The sequence below is a fragment of the Anticarsia gemmatalis genome, chromosome 26, assembly GCF_050436995.1.
Source record: "Anticarsia gemmatalis isolate Benzon Research Colony breed Stoneville strain chromosome 26, ilAntGemm2 primary, whole genome shotgun sequence".
NCBI classification, from domain to species: domain Eukaryota; kingdom Metazoa; phylum Arthropoda; class Insecta; order Lepidoptera; family Erebidae; genus Anticarsia; species Anticarsia gemmatalis.
Genome location: NC_134770.1, coordinates 3755806 through 3773271, shown reverse-complemented (window position 1 = coordinate 3773271; position 17466 = coordinate 3755806). Strand labels below are relative to the sequence as shown.

Genomic DNA, 17466 nt, shown 5'->3' with positions numbered 1-17466 from the left:
AGACCCGAAACCTTAAAAAAGTGATCTCAAAATCGAGTTGATTGTAAGAAATACAAGGTGGTTCAAATCAAACCCTAAACATATTGTAGACATTTTTTTATCCCAAAGCCACGTGTTTTCTTACACTACACATTTTTAAACCAGTTCTGAATGTAGAGATTTGTTTAGACCATTTGTCATGTCTACTGTTTCACGTGGCATAGCATGTGCAAAGAAACCTCGTTTTACTCTCATATTTTTCACTTACAGCCCAGAAGAAAATTGGAATATAGTAAAAATGTTGATCAATTTTCACATAGAATCTCCAATTTATCCGGCTTCCCTGGCCAATGACTTTTAATTATACATTAAAGTGGTAAAGTCGTAAACTCCCGGGTTCGATCAAGTGTTTCTCAGTCAAAATAATAAGACAACTGACCAAATTATCCTGAGCTCCGGCTAGTTATAGAGCCACCTCGTTTTAAATTGTATAATACAGGAACGACAGCTCAAGATAAACTGGATTGTATATAGCCCAGCAAAAATATAAATAGCGCAGTACCGGCACGCATGCGCGTTCTCGATCTGTTCTAAATTCAAATAGTCCGGCGCTCGAGCAGCCCGGACGTTTGAAAAACGGATTTTTTAATCCAAATTTCGAAATTCCAATCCCGACTCCGACTGGAAAGGCCACGTGATTGGGAGAATTTGTATAAGGAACGTGTGTTTTCTGGAATTAGCTTCTAAGTGTTGTGAACAGTGAAAAATGTGTGAACAGTGCGTGCAGCGTTGACACAACCAATAAGGATTTATTTGTGCGTTCCTGACGCATGTGGTGAGTAAAATTTTGCTAATTTTATATTTTTTACATGAAAATTTACCCGGAAATTTGGAAAAAAATGCAAAAATATTTTTGCAAAGTAAAAAATTATACCTGATTACCTAGAATTAAGTCGTGTTACATAACTATAAATAAACCGTTGCCCAGGCAATTAATTTTATTTGGCAATTTGGCTGGGAGCCGGTTTTACAATAGTAATTTGTAGGTCATGTAATTAATGCTAGATTTATGCCTGTAGAGTAGAGTGGTGCTTTGACATTTGATCTAGTGATAGAGGTGTATCTTTAGTCCGGATTATCGGCTATTTGTACGCCCGGCAACGCATTGATTTGAATGTCTATAGTTAAAATCAGGAAGACTGATATGTTGTCTAGACAAGTGGCACGTTGAACGAACAAAATGCGAGCTTATTATCGTTTCTTGGCAAAGGTTAGAAATTCAACTTGTAGGTGTCAGACCTAACGGAAGGGCCACTAATACGCTGTAAAATGTAAACTAAACTGCTACAATAATAAAAAATGAGGTCATTTTGCTCTAATACTTGGTCTTTGTGAGCTCTGTTTTTACTACTTGACATCATATTTTATAAAATATTCATTAAAATGCCGTTTTAACTGCAGAAACCCCAATTTTGCTAAAATGAACCAGCTATTTTCTACTCTCCCCTTGACACAATCTTTAAAACGTTACAACTTCTACTTCCAAGATAATAGCAGGCTACTTTTCTTTCTTAATTATACCCACATGCCTAAAGTCTAACACATTTTACTCAAACTATTACAGTAACCCTGAAATTCTACCTATACTCAGAACAACTAGTTGAATTTCATCATAATGAATTAGTCATTCCGCTAACTACAAAATTTCCCCGAAAAAGGAATTCGCGTGACTGAACGTTACTGCCTAAAGCTTACGAAATAACGATTACATACAGACCTAAAAACGATTTGCCCAAACGATAATATTAGCATAAACATCTAGTTTTACGCGTCGTTTACCAAGAAGGTTTAAACTTGTACTTAGAAAACAACCCTAGGAATACAAAGGGCGAAGAAATAAGCAGGAAATGATGATTCTACACGTGGTATGCTTATATTCACTGGATGTAAGGCTTTGTTGTTTATGTCACGTACTTTTTAAACCTGAAAAACTTACCACTAACGGTGGATGATCAGCTCTCAACTACCCAACTCTCAAAAACCCAATAAATGCCAAGATGATCTATTTCACCATCGTCCAATAGAAATGTCGTATAGCTGCTAGTTCAATTGCACGACTGGTGAAGTCTTTCCTTAAACACTGCTGCATTATTTAATCAGCAAATCTGAGTGGAAAATCTTACAGACCTAAACACAGAATAAACAACCATTAGGTTCATCTATGAGAACAATTGAAATGGAAAAAATACCGTACATTTTGCGTTGCGCTTCAGAGAACTATTGCAATACTCAAAACTTAAACTTGTATAGTATGCAAAACACGAAAGTTCCATTCAATATAATGCCTATACGGACCGCGATACCCTTCGGCTGTCACACCCCAAGACTTTCAAGAAAGATCAAGAAAGCTTAGAGATCCGTGTTATTTGATATGGGTCGACAATAACCCTTTAGGAGACGCACAGAATGGAAAATCGGCTTTGCCTTTTACCTGTGTGACGAGACGATAATGTTGGTAAAAATTCAATGTTATGTCGAAGGGTCCCATATTTATCTACTTTTAAATTCCTGTAAAGAAATGGGAAATAAGTTTGTTTTTTATGGTCGTTCAGAATATTAAAGTTCTTAAATTGGATATTAGACAGAAAATGTATAGGTAATGTAAAAATGTATGACTTTTTACAATGCTGCTGACTAGGAAACAATATCTGCTAAATCTTACATTAATTTGCTATTACTATAGCTATTTTAAAATGGTATAAGTACTTTCCTTTTCTCAAATCACGTGTAACTTTCATTGTTGGGTTCTCTACTTTATCTTGACCAGATGTTTTATTCTAATGAATAACAATAACCTATCTTTAGAACAACAAAGCTCAGTTCTTTAAGAAGTGGTCACTTGAAATATCGAAATAATAGGATTCCTCATCTATGAGAGCAGCAATGCTTTTAATTCTCTCAAGTTTGCCTCGGCGAATGTTAATAGTGATTCAGAAACAATTTGATTAATAATGTCATTATTGAAGATGTGATTTTGGCATTCGTCCACAGTGATTAGACGGCTGAATTATTTTATGAATGCCGGCGTAACCTACAATGAGGCCTTGTTCTCCATTTTGATACTAGATCATTTAGGTCTTCGCCAAACTGCTATGCAGAACACTGATAGGAGAGCCAATAAAAGGCAATGTATTCAATGCAGTTTAAAATTGTGTTTATCATCACGTCATCTATATTTATTCTATAGTTATATACCACTAAGTAGCGATTCAAACAACATCATCAGGATAGCGATAGGGTCATTTTACAACAGAGCCGGAATAAAGTTTCAGAAGAGAATTGGTATTTGCTTTAATTTACCTTTATTTCAATTATTTGGCTTTCACGCCTTATTTGATTTCGAAAATATGTTTTTATTTGCTGTTTTCATTCGTATAAGATTGTAACTTCTCATTGTATTTTACATAACATTGCGCAACGTATGTAATAGATACTTGTTTAATTGTAATGGACATTGCCAAATGTGGTGATTACAACTTTGTAAGTGACGTCTCAGTTTGTTGTCGGTCCAAAATAAGCATCATTCATATTTCTGACTCATACAAGGGATATTACTATCGCAACACAGTGTAAGATATTTTTTTGGCTGCTTTTTGAGTTTTATATTTACCTATATCAGACAATGTATTTATGAGCTATGCACTAGTAGAACAGGCTGTCTCCGAATTTAGTTTAAGTTTTGTAGTGACTGACAGGTTAGCTCTAAATTGTCGTGTCGTAAACTAAATAATAAAATATTTCTTTGTTTCTGAACCAGAAATTGAACAATGTCTAGAAGAATTTGCTAAATGAATAGATAATAATTATACGAAGACAACACGCACAGGATAAATGAAACTGCGTGAGTCACGCCACTGGCAATTGTGAAGACATTCTGCCAACTTCCGCTGTTGAGAACTTAATCATATTCGCTTATTGAATTATTGCTTTTATTCAGACTGGCGGGCTTTGACAAGCGAAGGTGACAGCTATTTTGAGTAAAAATTATTCGATATATCGAATTTCTGCTTTTGAGTTAATTCAAAACATTTTTTTAAGTCATTTATGTGTCCCACTGCTGGGTAAAGGGTTACCGTCTTTCCTTGCAAACTAAATGCAAAACATTTATATTTATTTGTTTATTATCTACTTGAAATCATTTTTAAGTTACCGAGGTGATGTGCTTATCAAGTTCTGTACGTGTTGTGCACAAGTCCCGAGTACCTACATTATTTTATTCTGTAGAAAATAAATAAATTTCCCGTAAAGAAAGCCTATCTGTACCTATATACCTGAAAATTCTAATAGGTGCATGTGGCACTCTGCCAATTTCAGCACGTTCCCTGAAAACAATTTTCATTATGACATGAAAATTGATGGGCGATAATAAGATATTAAACCTATTTAACTACACTCAGCGGCAGAAAAAGTGGCCCAAAGTAAAACTACGATAAAACTTTTTATAATAACAATACATGGTTATTATTTTGGCTATAACTATTAGTTAAACAGTTTATACACAAGTTTAGTTACAATTTACACTAAGTAGTCGTAATTTTTTATCAGAAATGGGAAAAATTTTAAAAATACAGATTTTTTCGAAATCGTTTCTTGAAAGTTTTCGCAAAAAATTAATTCTGTACCAAAGAAAGAATAAAGTTTATACTGCGTGTTAACTCCTCTAGCATTTATTGTGACCTGCATGGGTTCTGGCATGCTTTTTAGGTTGTTTTAATTACTTCTTGAAGAATTTTATCCCACACTCTGACTAGAGCGGTTCTTAGCTCACCAAGTGATTCTGGTGGGTTGGGCAGTGCACGTACACTGTTTTTTAGCATGTGCCAGACATACTCTACGGGGTTGATGTCTGGACTGCGAGCAGGCTAAGCCAGTTTTGAATCTCGATATCAGCAAGGTGCGATTCCACAACGCGAGCGCTATGAGCGCGGGCATTAAACAGCATTAGAGTTAATCCTCCCAACCAATGAAATCCATAAGTGGTACAACATGGTCTTGGAGGATTTCTTCAGTGTACCCGGCTGCTGTTAGGCGCTGATTTACGATGACAAGCTCCGTACGTGCCTCCAAACATACACCTCGCCGCACCATAACAGACCCACCTTTGTAACAGACCGTCTGACGAGTTCTGTTGGGAAGAAACCGTTATTAATGGCGTCGGTACACTCTCTCACGACCATTTGGTGCTCTTAATGCTACTCAGCACTCATCGGTAAACAAGAACTTGCTCCATTGGTCGATGGACCAATTCACATGTTTACGAGCAAATCGTAATCGCGTAACTCGATGGTGTCTCTCGAGTTCTGGAACTCGGGCTGGTCTTCCTGCCCGTAAATCACGTTCTCTTATCCTTCGCCTTACGTTCCGTTCACTAAGAATGACTCTGCGTGCAGCTTGAAGCCTCTACTGAATCTCAAAAGCTGTTAGAAAGCGGTTTCTCAGCACTTCGAGGTTAACAAATCGGTCATCTCTGGCGGATGTACATGGTGTTCGTCCACTTCCTGGTCGCCGCGTGTAGAGACCAGTCTCACGATACCTCTTAATCGCAGACCTTAAAGTGGTACGCGATACATTAAAAAATGCAGCCACCTCTCAATGATAATGGCCCTGATCGGACAACAAGACCACCTAAGCCACTTGTTCAGCAGTAAGTGGCATCTTCAAATCTTTTCTGAAATCTAAATAGACCAATAATCAATAAAAATCATAAAAATAATCGTTTCTGTGCAGCAATATTTCAAAATACAGATTTCAACTGACCTCTCGAATCAACACTGAATTCAGTTCTAACACACTTTGTCAGAAAAAGTTATCCGTCACTCAAATTAATCTCAAATTAAACACTTCATAAAACAAAACAGATCACTTCGCAACTACTTACAACAATATATCTTCCATATATTACTTAATTTGTTTACAAATTCACGATAAGCACTTGGGCCACTTTTTCTGCCGCTGAGTGTAGCTTAAAGGTCGCTATCTGAAAAATCATTAAAAAAATTGCTAGTTGCTCTCACCGGTCTAAACGATCTGTGGGGTAAGTAAACCTTGGCCCGGTCATTTCATAGTGGTATTTGAACTGGGCGTCTTCGTGCTTCAGAGGGCACGTAAAAAATTCGGCCCTGTAGTTGTCTGTTATAAAATAACACTCGCTAAGCCATGTCAAAGGCCTTCCGGCTTAAACGACTTAAAGTTTAAAGGTTGACCACTGAACATACGATTAAATAAATAGTTAAAAAAAATCATGTACTTAATCAACCATTATGGATAATTCATTCGAACCGGTATAATATACGAATGGTCAATTACAATGAACAAACAGCTTACGCTCGGTCACGCAACCAATCACTGTAAAGCTTTTGTTTCCGACAAGCGGGGTCCTCTGCTACGCTTCAGACGACATAACACAGTATATCTGGTACTGTGTAATGTATTTAAATCTGTTCTATAGTTTACTTCATACAGGCAATTTGAACAAAAAAAATGAGATTGATTTCATAGATTCTTTTGTTGTGAAATACAAACAGACAACTTTTTTTGCGGTACGTCAAAATGTGTTTGGTAATTAGACCAATAAAAGGTTGTTAAAAATCGATGGTATAAAAAGATTGCTGAATAATCTAACTCACTGTCATCTGCTGCGAAAACAATATCTAATAAATCATTTTGAAGTATGATTCATATTGATATCTTGCTAATGAAATTCTTCCTTAAAGTACGCGTTCCTTGAGAAAAACCCTTACCGAATCACAGCGGTCCCATCGTACTTATCAGATCTGCTTGTAATATCTCTTCAAACCATCTTAATTAGAAAGGTGAAAATTATTTTTCTAATTAGAGTTTTTGGTACAAAAAAGTTCTGCACGTGTAAGAAAGTCTAATAAAAGTTCTTATAGCTATTAAATATGGTATGGTACTTCCAAATATATTAAACTGATGCTATAAAAAGATACTGTCAAATATTTGAAGAAGAATGAAGGGACGACGAAATTAATGATAATAATATCGATTACTCGGAAAACAGGTCAACAAAATAAATATTCTTTTTTGGGGCCCAATATTAATATAATTTATCTTTACCTGTCATTCGAATAGATACGACAAGGAAACTTTATTCCCAAGAGAACATAGCAATCTAAAGTTCTTAGCTTATACCACACACGTCATACATAGGTAGGTAGGTTTGTACAACGATCCGTTGCAGAGGTCAAATGGCACTCACTGCATACAAAACCCTGAAATCTGGACTAATCTAAAGTAATCCTCAACTCTCTGGGGACAAACAAGAAAAAAGTATAAAGTTCAACAAAAAAGGAAAAAAGCCGCATTGACCTCAAAAATCCTGATTTGCTATTCAATACGTTCACACGTTAAGCGCTAAATGGTTTAAAATTTGCAAAAGTGCACTAGTGAAAACTAGTTGCTAGTTTTTGTTCCAAAACTCCCCATATAAAAAAATCCGCTAATTCAAATTCAACATTGAAAATTTATACCGGCAATGTGTGTAGACACAAGAAGTTCAATTTTCTTCAATGTACGCATAAAAAAGCGCAATAAAGTTACTAAAACGAGCAGAGAATTACTTGAACTAATAAATAAATATCCGTGAAATATTATTTTGAACACAAATGTGTGTTCATAACAAATGATTAGAATAACATTGAGTGACCTTCAAACCTGACTGCATCATGTCGGGAATGTTTTGATAATACACATGAGTTATTTTAATTTCACAATACAAGTTATACTACAGCTTTTAAAATTCACAGACGCAAGGAAAATGGAAGATCGCACTAAAATCCATTACTGTAACTATTTCTTAATTTTCATTTACCAGCATTGTTGGGTGAGTGAGCATTGCTGGCAACACTGCTTTCGGTGAAAGCTTTATTGCTTTGCAGATTTCAGTTTTCTGCGGCATTCGCCGCGGTGTGACGTGTGCGTACCGGAAATTTACCATAAAAAAGTGTTTGTAATAAATAAGAGTTTGCGTCGATGTGTGGTGCCGTGTTCTGTTTGAAAGTTTCAAGTGAAGTGTTCGTGAATTAAGTGGGCTTCGAAGTGATGATAAAAAGGTCAGTCCAGTATGATTTTGTGTTAGTTTATTAATTAAAAAGTGTGTTGTTAATTGAAGTTTTCCGTGTTTTAGGTCAACTTAGGCTTGGTCGCTGATGAGGTTTCCTTTTATTTATTAAGGGGTAGTTTTGAAACTAACTTTTGGTATTTTTATTTTGGTCTAAAATAAAAAAAATCTGCTGTAGATTGAACAGTTCCATGCGGTGGAACAAGACAGATACTTTACAAGTTAAATGTGACTGCGTGACATGTCGTAAAATGAAGCGATTGTGATCCTTACTCCCAACACCGTAGTGCGAAATTACCTCGTATTTTAGAAAGATCGTAAAAGATGTTTTATACACTATTTACACCTGTGAATTTACAAGTTTAAGCGTTTTATGGTTTAAGATTATCCCGAGTCTACCTTTCTTGGGCCTTTGGTTGTGGAGTAATGCTAGTCTGTGGAACGAATAAATTTCGTTCGGTTTTTGAGGGTAATATTGAACTCTCTGTGGTCGTCTGTCGTAGAAATAGAAATTTACAAAAGTTATATTAAGGTAACGTTATTCTGACATGGCACTTACATCCAAACGTCAGTTACACCCAGGAAATCGGGTACAAAATTTTCTCATTTGTGAAAAATTAGAATCCAAGGATTTTTAGGAAGCTCCCTCTACTCTTTATACCAAGAAGTAGATGTTATTAGTCTCCATAAATATGAATGTATTCCCATTTTATACCACACGCAAAATATTCATATAATTTATTCCTGAGGCTGACAATATAAAAATGTGTTTCTCTGAAACATGTATGATGTTTCCCTCGCGTAAATATGTTGTCAGTTATTAAAAGTATACAAGTCAGTGACTCGGGCTTCCGTCATTGATATAATGGATAGCTGATGTACCTGTGTAGGTGTCGAGTCGCGAATTCTATTTGTAAAGGTCTGTTGTATTTTCTGATGTCTGTTTCATTAAGATAGATAATGTTTCTGCAGAAATTACATTTTACTCTCATATTTTTATCCACGTTTTAGTTGATATTTTTACAGATTTGGTTATTAGTGGATCAAACATATTTGTGAACATTTGCCTATGGTTAAAGGAAATAAATTAATATGTATTCCGGATTTTTTATACTTGAAACTGCTGCTGATACTTTTGCATTCAATGTAACACATTGCAGTAAATGTCTTGTCTTCTATTAAGTTTTTCTTTCTGCTGATTCTAGTATAACATAAGCAACACAAGCTTCCATCCAATAATTTTAATAATAATTTATCCATGAGGAAATTCTCCCATTTCATCGAAAACCGGAGATTACATTCAAAATGAGAGAAGTTAGGAACACAGTCCACTTGGCTAACTGCGGATATTCTAGTCGTAAACTGTGATTACGCTGCTGCTAAATTAGGTAGCGTTGGCGTACTATGTATGCATATTCATGAAGCAATGTAATGACTCGTGGACAACAAATGCGAGGTTTTTGTTAGGTCCTTTGTTTTAATAAAGTAGGTTAGCGTGTTGGGTCCCAAATGGACGGATGGGAGACCCCTAGCAGTGCAATTTGTCCTCTGATTACTGCAAATGTTGCTGCAAAATGGTTAACAAAAGATTGTGTGCCATAAACTGATCTGATTTTATCTGATGATTAAACTAGGAAGTAAAATCGAATTTAGTAGAAAGTAATTGGCTTATACATTAACAATACCTTGTAGTTGTGCCAATCGTAATCTATATAAATGGTAAATACCCTCTGAAAAAAAATGATTCTACAATTTCATAATGAAGATAAGAGACGTAAAGAAGTAATGCTTAATAAGCTAGGGTTAAGCTGAAAAGTAGTTTGCTAGGAAAAAGGACAAACAAGTTTAGAGAGAAGTTGTTTGAGCTCTACCGTTCGTTAAAAAGTGGGGCCATTGATACAAGCGCTGGAATTGGGTGGATAAAAGTCTAGAAAATGTAAATGCGAGCTTTGTCTTTGTTAGGCTGCTTTGAACTGTTCAAGATGCCAGTTTATATACAAATTGAACGAAAGGACTTATTCTTTAGATGCTGTTTGGTTGTTGCTCCAATTTTCAGTATCCTTGAAGTACTCCACAATTTAAATGATAGAGGTTTATGATATCGCGTAATAGTTATATTTTGCAATGAATATTTTTTTGTTTTGTTAGTTCTTGATTCAATTTGACATCAAAGTACTTAAGTCACGTGTACGCTATATTTGTAGACAGACAAGTAAACAACACATAAAAACAAAAATCTTTTCCTTTCACAAGTTATTCTATCAAAACTTCGTAAACTGGCACATTTTATATACTTTTCATCGTTCGTATGTTGACATAGATTTCCCTCTCTGTCAGCATTTTTAAACCGATTACAAAGCGTGTCCAAACAGCCCCTAACTTGATAAGATTCGCGCCAAAATATTACAAGTTTCACCCTTATTATACACCCTCAAGTTTGCATTTGCATCCAAAGTATTTTCCGACAGCCTCTTAGATAAAACAGTTTGTACAACGTGTGTTGTAATAAATGGCAGCAAAATTTCCATTAATTAACTTTATGTTCTTTAATAAATATTAGCTCTAGACTTGAACAGTAGGTAGATTATAGTTTATATTTCAGTATTAAACATGATGTCAGCAATTCAACATTATAGTCACTATTCGTAAGTCATGGTTATCAAGTCAAAGGTCTAAATTCAATGCAAAAAAGAGAATTATATTCTGCCAAAATGTTCACCAAAAATATTGGGAAGTCAAAACTGACAAGAGTTTTGTACTATAGCTAAGCAGACATGTCTACGTCTATAGAAATGGTTGTAACTGTTTGATTTTTTGATGACATCAGTGTTTGCTTCCATGGTATTAGGTTTATAAACTTAATTATATCGTAACAAGTTTACGGTGTGCCCTACCCAAGTTTCTTAACCACAGGAGTGAGCGAGAGGTTTCCAAAAGTCATGGGAAAGAAAGAGATGGAGCACATTCTCCTAATAGTTGCAAAGCCGAAATAAGTAGATGTATCATTATCTGTGCGAATAGGGGCTTAATGAAATTTGCATTTTGGAAACATATCCATGATCGTATTTGCATATCCGTTTAGCAATTCGCCTGTTTTCATGGAAACCATGTATGTAGAGTAAATTGCTTGAAAAGGGATAAAATGTACTTTTATAACAGTGTCTGGGACCTTAAAAATAAATTTAATGAAGTAATTAATAGGCATAACCCCTCCCTCGAGATCCTAGCCTAGCAGTGGGACAATAAACTGTTGAAAAAAATATATTAACAGATACGAATATCTGAAAAACAAACTACTTTTACTCCTCCACTTTTGATACAGTTGAAAAAAAAATACGTGCAATTTGAAGTAGCTTACTAAACTTGAATTGAGTGCATGTACATAAAAATAAATCAATAATGACAAATAAAACTACTAGTAAAAGTACAGCAAGAACAAATCTCCGAATCTTGTCATTCACGCAGCTGAAACGGAGACTATTTTTACCGCACCGCGAATTAGGTCAGCTTTCCATTGGATGCGAGACGGCAAAGTTCGGTGTTTCCTCCTTGCGATTTATAGCGTGTTTCTATACTATAAATGTAGCTGATGGATTAGTTATGTCTTTGTCTGATGAAATGGGCTTCTGGGGTGGATTTTATGGATACATCTTTAAATTAAAAGTATCTATTCGAAGAATGAAAAGCACGTTTTTTGTGATTTGGAGGTCATAATGAATACTTGATGCTTATTTGGTTTTTCTGGTGATATTAAAATTTGTTTAATATATAAAAAAATATTAAGGTCATGCAAAGTCCCCAATTCGCACTTGGCCAGCGTGGTGGGCTCAAGGTCGTCCCTCGTTTGGGAGGGGGCCACTGTCCAGCAGTGGGACAGAAATGGGTTTAATCTAAGCTAAGGATGGAAATGGTAAATTAAGTGAAAATTACAAAAAGCCGCTTTTTCGGGATTCTGCTAAAGAATAGAAACATACATTACAAGTAAATTGTAAAACAAGTTAAAATATAGAAATATACAGTGTATATACACTTTCCTGCTGTTCAGAAAACTCCCATGGAAAATATATACTTTAGCATAACATAGCAGGCTACGTTTTAGCTATAACTCCGTACAAAAGTCACAACTGTTCAACACGTATGGAATTAATTAGCCATTTTTAGACGTGACCTGTTTGTACAGTGACGTCATTAGGGTGTCAGTTGTTACAATATTGTACCTATATTTTATGTTCATTTGCTGTTTATACGAGTGTTGCTTGTAAAATATCATCTTCTGCGCTTTAAAGTATACTTGTTCTTTAACTGTCTTACTAATTATAGTTATATTATAAATATAGTTTATTCGTCTTTTGAAGATTTATATTTGGATTGTCGTTATAATTTTTGGTTTTACTTGACACGATCAGGCATAAAAATAGGGTTTTGAAATTTAAATTTGCATTTTTAAAGTAAATTCTGCACCGATCTAAAAATCTTTCAGCTTACTTTCAAATAGTTTGAACGTGACTTTTACTAGTGCTATGATGAATACGAATCTCAAAGAACATTTCAACCATGTGTGATCAAAAGTTTTATTATCTACTAGATCAGAGTCATAGTTATTATCTGTTTCTCCTTCAAAAAGGTCTCAAGAGTCAAAGCTTTCAGACTTATTAAAATCACCAATTTTCTTGAAATAGGATTGGAAATTATAATTGAAGGTAGAGAGAGACGTTGGAAGGTATAAATTGGCAAATTTTCTTCTCGATGTTTTTCAGCTCTCGAAAGTCAAACAAAGGTTTACCAATTAGAGCGATTGCGTCAATAATTTAAGTCCCTCTTATAGAGCTGTTATTCAATCAAGTATGGACGATACTTTTGATTGCAATTACGGAAGAACAAGCAAGTATTTTGATACAGGTGTAACCAGAAATAAATCTGTTGATACTTGACAATACTTGGTTCTTCTACAAACAAAAACTACAGTGTGAATTTTCGCATAATCCGTTTGCGCTTATTCCACATCTTTTCATATCATTTGTGCGATTTACAAAAAGGAAAGTGAAATAAATGCCCAATATAGGTAGAAATTGAAAAGAACGACGTTACCTAGTAGTCATCTATTTTATTCCTGTATTGGAACAAAACGCAATCTCTCACGTATAAAGGATAAAACGGGCCTTCCGAAAAATAACCTATGTTTGTTTCGGAATATACTTCATCAAGAACACTGTAATCAACAGACTAGACATAGTTAAGGGATTTTCCTTTATACGGAAACCGTTATGTGGTATCGTAACGTTAGTATAGCCCCCGGATGGTCGTTACCAACATTGGGAACGTGAGGGCCGGGATAAGCAAGCTCTATTCATTGTGAGGGAAAACTGCGGTTTGTGTACACAAAAACTAAATTAATTTCCCTTTGTTTTGTTAGTGTATTTTAGATTGAAGTGGTTTCTTTATTACGGTATTGAAGAGTTTAGTTTTCTGAGCTTATCTGTGTTCGTTTATTGAAACGTTTGCACTTTCATTGAATAGTGAATAAGACTGGTTTGTTTTTATTTTACTTCATTGCAGATCATTCGAGTGATAAGCCAGTTTTACAAACTCTCCAAGTCCCACTATATTTGACGTTTTCCTATGATTGCGTTTACTTTTAGTGTGATTTCCAAATAAATCTAAGTAAACTTTCCTCTACAAATAGTAGTTCAGTAGATTTAAGGATTCGCAACTTCGTTACCGTTTCCCTTCATCCCAACTAATCCATCAGATACTAAAAGTTCTCTTCAAACAACCCTTTTATGAAACTCTGCAGCTCACAAAATGTTGTATTACGTATATTTTGCCTTCACAATTCGTCTCAAAAGCATATAACTATATTTTACAAACAAAAATCTTTTTGGAAACAATAGAAGAAAAGGTTTGACGTCATAAAACGTGCTAAGATATCTCCGGCTGCAACCTTCCGGAATTTGGCACTTCGCAAATGTGTTTCTACCCTCAATCCTGCTTTACTTTAGCAATTTTCGTCTTCTTCTTGTCGTATGGTTAGTGGTCAACCTAGTGTCAAAGTTGTTCAAACCACCCGAAGGCCTTTGACGTGATTTTACGACTGCTATCTTAATTGACAACAATCGAGACCGCCTTTTTACGCGCCCTCCAAAGCACGGAGACGCCCTGTTCAAATACCACTATGCGGTCACCCATCTATGGAATGACCGCGGCAAGGTTTGCTTGACCCACAGATCGTTTACCGACCGGTGAGCGCAACGGCTACGGGCGCCTCAATTTTCGCCGAAATGGGATACCCTTCAATTTTGCTGTGAAGTATGTACCTTGACCCAAACACCTGGGTATCTGCGCTCAGAAATATGCATGACCTCAATAGCAATTGTGGCCTCTAAGGAAACTTGGTTTTATTATTTGGCGTCGAGAGTAATGAGACGAATGGAAGCTTGCATACTTAGGAATAAATCGAGCCAAATCAGCATTAGGATTTACGACCGTCCCGAACGGAAGTATCTGAGTAATTTGACGAGAAGAAAGATCTAGTAGTTTCGAAAGATAATTAGTTCAATGAATTATGAGCCGCTTTTCAACAAAGTAGTTGGTATGAATTCTAAACATGGCTCGTCTTGGCTACACAAAGTAGTATGGAAACAGAGTATGTGGTTTTAAGACCCGGCCAGAATAGAGGACTTGGGCAAAGTGAATATATGCGGTTGATTGGACCATATTTTGCGCCTAAAAGGGTCACAAAGCTCAACCACAAATGGTACGAACTGCCAGCAAACATGACCCGTCTCTACTGAATCTTAACCTTCACAATCTCTACCTATTTTCGAAATATGGCGCAAGAAATCTGTTATTCAAAAATGTTCGCACCAAACATTCTTATTTGCCGATATTATCGGTAGCTTTGGTCTGACCCTGGATAAAAGGAACTGAAAGAATGCTTGTTTTTCTTTTTATTAAATTCTTCGCGAAATTCGTTGACTCGCCAAAGTGAGTGCGTTGTGAAAAGATTTTTATTAAAAAACTTAGACCTATTGTTTTATTGTTGAGCTAAAGATGAGAGAAAAGACCTTGTATTTTATTTGTTTGTCGGACGGATGTCCGGAAGATATGAAAGTCTAGATTTTCTTGGACTATTTTTTGTTTTAGTCGCTAGCGATAGAATAATACTATTTTAAGAATATTTGGTACCTACTACATTTCAGAGATATTACTGATTTTTCTAGCCTCTGCCTACACCTATGGAAAGAAGGCGTGATTTTAAGTACGTATATCACGGAATTTGAAAATACGTAGTCTCTGTTTATGTATGTGTCAGTTCAAGCTCGTTTAACTAGAACTAGTTCAAACCGGCTAAAACTAGATGGCAGACTTGAGCCAGGTACGCAACAATTTGCATAATAAAGCGCACGGAAGTTTTCGAATTGCATACGACGAGCACTGCCGTTTCTTTGAGGAGAAACGGTCGAAATAACACAAGGCATTCTAACATTGAATAGAATTTACGTCAGCTGAAGCTAAAATATACAAAAAATACATTAATGAGATAGTGTCCAAAACATTTGGCATATTTCCATGCGTTTCATAAATAATTCGGACACTACAAAACAAGTCTACCAACATTATTAGTTGTATGCGTATAATATTTACATGAGCAGATATGCTAAAACTGTTGACGTTGATTTTTGCATCTAAATATTAAGAGAGTATCATATCAATACATAGAGCAGTTAAGGTATATTATCATGTAGGAAGGAAAGAAGAAAGAAAGGAAGGTCTGGAAAAAATACGACATGAAAATTGTATTAGTGTCAATGTTTCGACAAAAACTGCCTAGATACGTGATATATTTATGGCTAGAATATAATAAACTGGATTCGCGACTGTTTCAGGAAAGCCCAATATATTTTCTGCGATAAAAAAATATTCTACATCATTTTCGGAGATCCGACAATCTCTACACAGAACGTTTTGATTGATTTTACAAGTCCCTGCTTCATGATAGAATCTGCTAGAGCAGCAGAAGCTTTTTTTATCTATAAAATAAGTGCGCAATTACGGCACTGCTGTTATCAGCGCTGAACGGTACCATTAGCCTCCTGAAATGGCTTGAACGTCAGTATTTTTTTGTAAATTGTATATTAAATCCGATTTTTATGGCTCAATTGACTAAATGTTAATTTTTTTTCTTAAATTATGGTTGCGCAGTTATTAGTTAACAAGGCAACGCGGCTTAGGAAATGTGACTATTAGAAAAAAAACACACACACATTACACGTTTTTGCAATCAATAAAGAGAGATTAAACCTGCCCTCAACATGAAGAATGGTAAAGTTTTAGCTTGCATATATTTATCCAGATTTATTGATAGTTAAAGACAAAAATTGCTATTTTTAAGTTAACAAAATGTTAGATAGAAAATGTAATTTAGAAAACCTCTCACAAAGAACGTCAAAGCGAAGACACAAATCGTTGAAATCGAATCGCTTCGGAACAGTCTTGTGTCAAAGGAAATTGCGATAAGGCTCTAATTTATGTCGCACTGGAGCCTGCAATGCATGTGTGTTCACGCATTACACGTAGCCTGTATATAGTACTATATTCGAGCCTGTTGTGGAAGAACATCGTAAGTGACATAGCTATTTTACTTTTGTATCGAAAAGTTTAGCTAAAATGACTTAAAACTGAATGCAAAGACAACTAGATCCATATTTAAATAACGGGTAATATTATAATGTGTGAAAAAAAAATCGTTAGTGACCAAAGTAAAATTTATGATACAATACTACACCTTTTAGAAATGCTTTTCAAATAATTAATGATTTTATGGAAGGTTTGGTGTGTTTATAATAATGTAATATATCCAAAACTCAAGCATCTTTGTTTGCAATATAAAACATAAATAAAAAAAACGTCTCTTGTGAAATTGATTGTATGTCGCTTACGACGTTCTTTCATAGCAGGCTGTATATAGTGGGGCTATATACAGTCCATGTGTGCATCAGTAATTTATTGCCGAGCCTACGCCATAAACAATGTTCCGCTGCTAGCAATTTATTTGGCGTAGTATACTGATGATATTCTGCACATATCTGCAATAATCTGTATGCAGTGTTGTGCAAATAACTTATTCCATATATTTAATAGTTTTATTTTTATGGAAAAATCTTTCTGCTTTTGATAAAACTGTAGCTAGACAGTTAGCGTGTCCTTTTCACAATTTTTAGGGCTATAGCTTAGCTGGGAGCAATAAAAAAAAAAACATTAACTATACGGAAATATATACATTTCTAGAATTTCTAAAGTAGATTTAGATGCTGTTTCTTACAAAGTTTTCTCATCTTTAATATCAA

The 17466-nt window shown here is 35.3% G+C and overlaps 1 protein-coding gene across 13 annotated transcripts in view; it reads left to right on the top strand.

Moving 5' to 3' along the window:
* Positions 1–588: 588 nt before the first annotated feature.
* Positions 589–17466, top strand: part of RyR (Ryanodine receptor) — a 167703-nt gene continuing 150825 nt past the window's right edge. For all 13 annotated transcript variants that reach the window (XM_076131806.1, XM_076131809.1, XM_076131799.1 and 10 more), the window contains exon 1: positions 589–814. The gene's annotated coding sequence lies outside the window, so the exon portion shown is untranslated. The remainder of the gene's footprint in view (positions 815–17466) is intronic.